Here is a 10,194-nt window from a genome sequence, read left to right on the forward strand (position 1 = left end):
AAAGGGAGAAGAAATCGGCCTATAACAGTCATCTTGAGAAGAAAATTAAGATAAAAGAATGCCCACTCGATCAGGATCAAAGGAACCCGAGACTAGAAAAGATAGAGATGACATGCTAATAGACAAATAGAAAGACAGTGTGTTAGGGGACTCAGGTGGACAAGCTACCCACTACTGAACTGTGTCAGACAAGCGATATTGAGTTGGCACCCCTTAATGGCTCGACAAAAAGTGGCATGAAGTTATTGGACAATGGGCTACAAAGATGCTCTCCTATTGGATAAAAACAAGTCCTTGTACCCTATTAATAGTAACCTCCTTCCCTATTGTAAAGGGATCCAATCTCATTTTTTTTACTCTCAAGAAGTAACATTCTCTAACTTTGTTCTTAAGATTTCTCTTTTGTCTTATCTATTTGAATATCATTTTACTTATTATCACACTCTCTCATTAAGTAGTTATAAACACTATTTTTTTTGTCTCAAGTGTTACGGGCTACACAACTACTCAAATTAGCTCTCGATTTTTATTTTGTTTATTATTTATATTGTTTGTTTAGCATATTTACTCTTTTTCAAACCCAGGCTACTAACAAGAAGATAAAATCATAACTTGTACTCTTGACTCACCTACATATCTAACTGTCTCAAAATTGATGGTAACTAGTTTGGCATCCACCATAGGGCCAGAGCAACTGCATGGATTTTAGTTTTCTTCCCTTTTGCCATTTTTTCAATGTTTGTGCTTTATAGGTAGATTGGTCACAGGTGACTACATAACATCACTCAAGAAGTCTAGTCCTTGGTGTAATTCCAAAGACGTCATTAATGGGCCCTGCTCTATTAAAGTTACGCATAGAAAAAAGGCAAAAAAGCCCCAATGGCAAGATAAAACATAATTAGTGGCAAAGAAAGAGTAAGATCTCATTCTCAGTGAAGGATAAATCACCTTATAGTTACTAAGAAAAACTTGCATCAAGAAGACGACTTACAAATATCCTTTCGGTGATTTAGAGTGGAAAATGTGGCCCTCAATGACTCCTAGTGATATACCTAAACATAGATGATTGTAATATAAGGAGAATGTTGGTTGATCAAGGAAGCTCATCTAACAACATGTATTAGATAGTCTTCAACCAAATAGAGCCAATTTTTACCATGACACCCATGGCTAAGACCCTTGCCGGGTTTAATATAGACAATGAGGTGACTGAGGGAGAGGTGACACTGATAACCAGGGTCCATAGTATAAAAGACCCATCAAATTTTATATCCTTGATGGGGACATGGGATATAACGTCATCTTGGGATGAATGTGTATCCAAAACATGAAAGTTATCCCATCAACGTATCATTGGGTAATCAAGTTTTCCATGATCAACTTAAGGTTCTGAAAAAAATGATAGTGGATTCTAGCTGAAATAAGTTATCTAAGCAAGCAATGCATTGAACTTGAAAAGAAAAAGAAAATAACAAACAAAAATAATGAAATATAGATAAATATATAGCTTGATCCATGAAATATATCAAAATCCAACATAATTAAGTTTTAAAATAAATAAATGAGAGTATAGCCAAAGAGGAATCCAGTGCTCAGGAACAAGAAAGACGATATCAGAATGACCTAAACTCCAAGGAAACCTAACTTAAAGGCCTAGAATCTCATCAAAGTCACTACATGAGGACATCTTGTCATTAGAAGAGGACATTCCATCAAGATCAAAAAGGAGGAAGACATCAGCAACACCGACCACTTGAGTAGTGACAATTTTTTTCATAATCATAGAGGGTCAGCTATGATTTTCTAAAACACGATTAATTTCTCCTCCCGTATCTCACCATGATGGATGTTCATAACATAATTCGTTATGGATGAGCATCGAGTCTGGCCTTTTTTAGAGTTTGCCAAAAAGCCCTAACCTTATCTTATTTATCATAAAAAGCATTTTGAAACACACTAAGAGAGCTAACCTCTCCCGAGAGTAGTTTTACTTTTGCCATGACCCAACTAGTCGGATTGTGCAGGTACCTACATAACACCTACCCCAGATAAGAGAACCCTTACTACCCAACTATTCATTTAATGTGGAAGTTAAAATAATTTATTTTCAATAACATAATTCAGTTAACTCATACATAAATAACTTTGGTTTAACACATTTGATAAGTAAAAGTGATGCGGAAAAACCATCAACACTGAATCCCCATAAACTAGCCTAAACCAGTACAAGAATCGAAGAAAAAGAATAGGAGAGTCCATGATACATTGTCCACGCAGAATAGAGAAGGCAGGAGCTATTGCTGAGTGATCACTATCGTGGCTATAGAAACCCCAACTGACTTGTACCATATGTATATCCAAAATTGGAGATATAGTAAGTGTATCATCAGTACAACCATATATATTGGTAGGAATCATCAACCAAATAGGGTTATAAACAAATAATATTGATAACAAATAAAGATAAATCATAATATTAAGTAATGTTCCAGTTTCTAAATCCCAAATTATGAATTCATTGACACCAAAATTACAACCTCTTTCTGACTTATTGATGCCAAATTACACCTCTTAAAAAGTATAAAGCGGTCATGGAATCAAATATAGAACACAACAAGATTAGGGTCGATCCCATAAGGAATAGGCCAAAATTCTATCAAGAGTTTATCTATGTAACTGGTAATTAATAAATAAAAAGAGGGTTTGTAAAATTAAATTGTAATAGTAAAAGTTGTTGGTTGATTTATTTGTGATAAATATAACACGAGCACTAGGATTATGATCCCTTTCACTTTATAATTTCATGGGTTGTTTATGCTAGTAGACTATATCGATGCCTTGCATGCAAAATCAAACAAGATATGTATCATATAACTATCTCATAACCTTGGTTAAATGAATTTCACTCATATCCTCTTGGACTCAGAGTGTTGCATTACTAAACCTTGTTTTATGATCTCAGATTCACTATCTCAGTTAAGGCAAAAGTTAATTAGATAAAGGTTGATAGCTTCAAATCCCTGTTGTAATCTACTTTTCCTGATCTATGCCTCTCTTTCGAAAAAGTCTAGAATATAGGTGAGTTATTAACGTTTGCAACCATCAGGAAAGAAATCAAAGCAATGGGCATACCTATACATTCAAGCCCATCGGTCTAGATTAATTCTCACTTAATCCATTTAGTTAATTCATCATGGTTTCCACAATCCTAGTTATGGGATTTATCTACTCATAATTGTAAGAACATAAGATGAATTCATGGCTGAAAGAATAATTGTGTACTTACAAGAATAAGATAAAAAACTCTAAAATCTCAAATTGAATATAAATCATAAGAACCAATGTCAATAATTCCAAGAGTAATAATATGTGTAAGAACCTCAAAACAATGTAATAGAGCATTAAAATCACTAAACCCAATGGGAGTATTTATAAATATAAAATGAATCCTATCCTAAATTAGAGAATCAGGTCAGTAGCTTCATATGACACATGAAATGGAGTCGCGAATCAGTCCATGGGTTATAGGTCTCTCATGGAAATTAGACTTTGGACCAATCCTTAGTATATAGTTCGTGATCATGAACGATAGGTTAGAGTCATAGGTCTTAAGTCACGTTCGTGAAAATTAGATCTTGTCTTCACCTTTAAAACCCAGCTGGTGAGTACCTCCCATGGGTCGTGGGTCAAGTCTATAGGTCATGGACCACATGTAATGAGTTGATTTTGGTGATTTATGTAAAAAAATTATTTTTTGTGTGATTTTACTATTTTACCCCTCTTTGTGGTGGCTTTATGGTATTTTTAGGGTATGGGGATGATTGGCTTAGTTCTCGCTGTATTTCGGTGTAATTTATATGATATAGTGGATTTTGGTTGCTTGAAAAGCCTAATAGTTGACTTTGGACAACATTTGTTGATCTATGCATTAGATGGCAAAATAGACTATGCCAATAGATCCGAAACATCAATATTAGGGTGGTAACATAGTTGGTATGGTTTTATGAATTTTATATATCATTTCAACTCTCGGTTTGAAAAATTATGAAATTAGGTTTTAGGGTAAACTTTGCAAAAATGATATTTTTTTGAAAATTTGATATTGTCATTGAGTCCAAAGCATCAAAATTGATAAGGTAGCATAGTTTTTTGCACTAAATGGGATTCCAAATGAATCCCAAGAGGTCCACGGAGACATAAAATTCTCTAAGTCTCCAGCTAGTGCACCACTCAGTTAGTGCACTCGCATAAGTGACACTTTGGTCGCTTACACAATTCGGCAGATAATACGAGTGTTGCTTACACTATCTTGGTCGCGATCATGAACCCCATATAAGCGATGATAGGGTCACTAACGGGATACCTTCCCTTAGGCAAGATATCACATATCCGATGCCTGGGTCCCTTAAATACCTATGTTTTGCCATTTTCACTATTTTTTAGACTTAGAACTTAGGTTTTCATGATTTTGGGCAATTTCCTCCATTTCTAAGCTTGGGTAAGCTCCAAAAACACCTATTTCAACTACTTTCCTTCAATTTTATCATTTGAATCTTGTAAAATGCAGATTCAAAAGTGGAAATTGGAACTTTTGGCCTGGAAATCCTAAAAAATTCATTTCTCTGATTAAAACCCCGATTTCAACCTGTTTTTACTTGGGTGAGTTTATAATCTTATAATGATCATTTTTCTCTCAATTTCATCTTCAAAACAACTCCAATTCCCGAATTTAAAGTGGATTTCAGAGGTTTTGTTGGTAAAGTTTAAAAATAGTTTTTGAATGATTTGGACCTCGTTTCTAACTTATTTTTACTTGGGTTTTCAGCTGTAGACTACTAAGAGTATGGGGAACATGTTTCAAAAATAAAAATACTATTTTACTTTTCTTTTTTGAAAATCCATTACGAGGGTCCATTTTGACCCCGACTCAAAATTAGGTAATATGGGTATCATTGGCTTTTTTGATGCATAGATTTTATTTTTCTATGTATTAGTTAATTTTGAGTCTGTTCGTAGGAGTAAGGCTTCAAATTAAAGGCTTTCGAATTAGTTTTTTACATTTGAGGTAGGTTTTTATTTAACTTTCTTCAAACTGGGTTGGGTAGTCAATATTCTCAAAAAATCAGGTTAAGGGTATGGGAAATAATCATGAAAATGGCTATTTTATTGTGTTTCTCTTGTGTGGGGGCCTATTTATTAATGTTATTTGGCAGTTTTGGAACATTAATTACTTTGTATGACCGTATGGGATCCTTTATAATATTATTGACCTTGTGTATGTGGAAATTAGTTGTAACCTTATTTGATGGAAGAGCCTAATGTGGTATCAATGGTGACCTTTTAATGTATTTCATTCTATTGGCATATGGATTATGTTGGATTCATGGATGGCTGGATTTTGTGAGTGGATTTTGCCTCACTTGGTTGGTATATTAGTTAATATGAAAATTTCTCATTTTGGTTGGTTGTGAGTATTACATCCTCATATCATATTCATTCATGAAACATTGGTACGACAATGAAAATGCTAGAAATACTGGCTTTATTGGATAGAAAATGTGACATCTTTAAAACCCTCTACTGATTTATATGCTAGGGAGGAGTTATGGATATTGGTATGGAATTAGTTGTATATGGGTTGATAACCCCCCTCCCATGGGCCCTACTTAGAAAGCTTTAGCTCTGTAGGTGTATACAGAGGTTGCGCGACAACCTCGACCATCATTATCATCATCCCTATAATCATCAACTCTATTTTATTATATTTACTTTATATTTTTCTGTTATGTATTATATTTCCTTGATATGATACTTGTCTATGTGTACTTTTTCATTCGTATTCATATGTGTGATGTTTGTATACTTTTGTTTCTCTCTCATATTGCTATAGTGTATGTGAATATTATAGAACTATTATTGGAGACGATGTGGGCTACCATTTGGGACTTTTTCTAGTTGCAGGCGACTTGCCCTTAGTGTGTATTTTTTATTCTTTATTTTCTACTTTACTTAGTCGACTGATGATACCTTTTGTGTATAAGTGGACAACTCGTCCCTACTGATCCCTTTAGGTGCAGATCCATGTTTGAGTGCACCTTACAGTAGTTGATTTAGGAAATATTTGGAGCTTTTATGAGGTAGTGGTTGATTTCATGCATCCAGAGTAGACTACTACCTTTTCTTATTTAGACTTTATCTTTATTTGTAGTTAGAGACAGAGTTGTTCCTTTTTGGTTACCTTATTATTTTGATCTCAAGTTATACTAGTTATGTTCTTACACTGTGACATAAAGTTTTGGGATTTGGTTTGGTATCATTGACAATGTATTTCTACTTTCACTATATATGTGTGTGTTTTGGCTTTATTCTAGGAGCCTTGCCTTGTGTATTGGTGTTATTTCCTTTTTCGTATCTGTTTTGATGATAGGCTTGCCATGACAAGTGCTATAATGATCCTTATTTTTTAGGTCATGAGAAATTGGTATCAGAGCAACCAGGTTTATTGTTCTCAATAGTACAAGAAAGAGGTGTCTAATAGAGTCTCGTGGATTGGTTCGTAGACGTCCGTATCTATATTTGAGAGGATATAAGATGTCTTTAGGAAACTTCCCTTATTTTGTTCCTTATAATGCAAATTTCCTTCATAACTTGTGTTATAAGTCTTAGTTTACTCTTTTTCCATAGATAGTGATGACTAGATCTCATGAGGTTAGAGAAGTAGATCATTCATCTGAGGACAAAGCCTAGTCTAGAGTGCAATTTGCGAGTTATGGACGGGCTCGAGGTAGTAGATGGGAATGAGGATCTGCCCTGTCAAGGAGTAATACTAAGGGACTCTTCCCTGATCCTTGAGTTAAGCATATTGGGGATGTGGGTCCTACTTGGTCCAACTGAGTTCTTCTACCCCAGTCTTAGAGGGGTTATTGGTTTGCTTTTTGACCCATTTGGAAGGTGCTCCTTGAGTGCTCCTAGTGCTCCTCTGTTTCGAATGTTGTACCTTTATATGTGTCACATTCTGCTCATGATGTTCCTCCAGTAATTAGTAGAGACCCTCCAATAGTACCTATTTCTTCTTTTGGTACTCCATAGACTCTGAGTATTGTCCCTCCTCAGCACCTGAATCTGAGTATAGTTTTCTAAGGTTGGGAGTCTAGCCTTCATCCAGCTTACCTCCTCAAGTGGGATCTCATCCTGCCAGATCCACCGTGCTTCCTCTTATTATGAGTACAATTATGTCTTCTATGGATCAAAAGAGGTTTGTGGTGCTATAAGCGAGGATGCCAATGAGTTCTTAATTGACTATCATGAGAAGTTATATAACCTGTGTTTGCTTGAGTTTCATGATGTTGCTTATACTACTTATCAGTTGAGAGATTCGGCTAGAGATTCGTGGTGGTCACTTATTGGTTGCAGACCTCTCGATTCTCCTAAGATGACTTGTGATCAATTTGTTGAGGCCTTTTTGAAGAGGTCCATGCCTTATAGTCTGAGAGATCGGATGAGAGATGAGTTTAATCACCTAGAGCACAGCTCTATGATTGTTGAAGAGTATGACACATGATTTTATGCCTTATCTAGATATTTCTATACCAGTATTGCCACCGAATCTAAGAAGATTCAAAAGTTCATGAAGGGGTTAGATGTTTCTTTTTAGCTTGCTACGACTTAGATGGTGGTGGATGAAGCTTCATTTTAGAGTATAGTGAATCATGCTAAGATGATTGCGGGTATTCTTTGAGCATTTCAAGGAGGTGCCAAAAAGGTCATCATATGGGAAAGTTCAGAGGTCACACTTCTCAAGGTAGGGATTCTAGAGGTTTCCATGGATATTGATCTTGGGCTTATTTATATGTCTAATAACCAATATTCACCTATAATAGGACTTGTTCTAGAGGTAAAATGTGTTACTTTTATTGTGTTTGATGTGTAATTGCATGATTTAGCTAATGGAAGTGATTAGTGATGCAGGGTGGATTTTCATTGGAATTTGATGAGTTTGGATACATGACATAAAGCGAGTGATGATTGATGCTTTGGGATTGAGTGTATGAACTTAAAAAGCATCCATTTGTTGTTGGAAGCTAAGAAAGAAATAATGAACTGGGAAGGAACAAATTTATGGAAAAGAATGTCAATTCTAGTAGAGGTCGCGATAGGCCCACGGCGCGACCCCTACTCAACTCAAGCACACAACGTGGTGTAACCCCTGCTCAACTCAAGAACACACTATGGCGTGGCCCCTTCTCATGTCAAGCACCCAATGCGTCATGACCCTAACTCCACACTAGGCAAAATTGTCCTACTATAATAGCAACACTTAAGCATAATTGAAAAGAACTTTGGAAACGTACAGTAGAGGCAAAAGCACTTTGAATACTTCTCTTAGGGTTCTTTGAACTTCATTGTTCCAAGATTACCTTTGGGTGTGTTTAATTATTCATTTTTGCTGTTGAATTTGAACATGAGTGGCTAAACACCCTTGTTCTGGGGTTGAAGCCAAAGACATGATTGCACTTTGATATTCTTTATTATAGTTTATAGATGAATTATAGTATGGGTTATTCTTAATCTCTTGTGCTTACTATTTTGATGATTGGCCACCATTAAAATAAACCTATATTTCTATGTGAACCCGGGAGGAGAATCATATGCAAGAACGAAGAGATTAAAGAGCAATGTTCCTATTCTTTTATAAAATAAGAAACTTGAATTAGCATCTAGGATAGGGATATACCTAGAAGCCTTGTTTGGTTCACTTGCAGGATGATAGCTTAACACATCTAATTTGATTATTGCATCCCCGCTCAACGATGTAGTTGTAATGTATAGTTAGGTAGAAGATCAGAGGTCAGGAGATCATGATTATACTATAAACCCTACGAATAAATAACCCAATAATCAACTAAACTACATAGGAATAGAGATTTGCATGATTCTTAAAAGCATCTCAACCCTGGAATCCTTACTATTACTGTTCACTACTCTGCCTATGTTTCTATCGTCGTCTCTTGTTATTTCTTTATTAATTATATTTTTATTTGAAACTTCATAATTATCTTGATACCTTGAAACATTGAATACATTCTTGTCAAAAACTAAAGTTGGTTGAATTACCAGTTGCATAGTCCTCGTGGGTATAATATCCGACTATTCTAGTCACTATATTACTTGTATGATCATTGTGCTTTAGACTGCAACAAGTTTTTGGCCCCATTGTTGGGGAATATTATAATTAGTAATTTTCTAAATTTTTGAATTTTGATATTAAGTTTAAGTGGTAACGACTTGATATTGGCTGGCTAACTTTTGTAGGTATTTGAAACAACAACCTGGCAAGGGAGAGAGAATTAGTTGAGCCATATTTAGAACCAGAGAAAATATTTCATAATAGGCAGAGGGAAATAACCGTTCAATAACCAATTTAATTTTTCATTGATCCAATTGATCCTAATGTTGTACATGGTCTAGCTCCGGCGATTACAATTTCTTCTGCTCAAGCAGCAGCCAGACCTGTTCGTGAAATGTCAATCCTACTTATGAACCATTCTACTAATTGCATCCGTAAGCTCGAGGTAGGTAATCAGTTTGAATTGAAGCAGAATATAGTGCAGGTTTTGTGTTTGAGTGGACACTTTGCAGGGTTCTCACATGAAAATCCACATTAGCACATACAAACTTTCTTGGAAATCAGTGATACCTATATTCCTATTGGGGTATCAACTAATTATGTTAGATTGATGCTCTTCCCCTTTTCTTTAATTAGGGAACCAAAAAGGTGGTTATATGTTGAAGCACCAAACTCAATAACTTCCTAGGATGATCTGGCTCGAAAGTTCCTTATTTGATTCTTTCCATTAGGGAAGACAGCACATTTGAGAAGTGATATTCTGAGTTTCACGTAGAAAAAGGGATAAAATCTCTACCAAGCTTGGGAGAGATTTAAGGGCATACTTAAGAATTTTCCTTATCATCATCAGTCTAATGATGTCCTGGCTCATACTTTCATAGAGGGTCTTGATCCCAACACCAAGATTATCTTGGATTCAGCAGCAGGTGGGTAGGCTCTTGAGAAGACATATGATGAATTATATACACTGCTGAATCGGATTTGACAAGGGAATCTAAATGGTACGCTAACTCAAGGAGTGATCCTAAGAAAGTTGTAGGTGTGTTGGAGGTAGACAAGTTTACTAC

General features: G+C 35.5%; 1 non-coding gene across 1 annotated transcript; it reads right to left on the bottom strand.

Annotated features, from left to right (window-relative positions):
- Positions 1 to 9,869: 9,869 nt before the first annotated feature.
- Positions 9,870 to 9,976, bottom strand: LOC124887461. Its single transcript, XR_007045236.1, has one exon. It is a non-coding gene; the product is annotated as a small nucleolar RNA R71 (small nucleolar RNA).
- Between the last annotated feature and the right edge of the window lie 218 nt (positions 9,977 to 10,194).

This window comes from Capsicum annuum, chromosome 9 (genome assembly GCF_002878395.1).
Source record: "Capsicum annuum cultivar UCD-10X-F1 chromosome 9, UCD10Xv1.1, whole genome shotgun sequence".
In the NCBI taxonomy this organism is placed as follows: domain Eukaryota; kingdom Viridiplantae; phylum Streptophyta; class Magnoliopsida; order Solanales; family Solanaceae; genus Capsicum; species Capsicum annuum.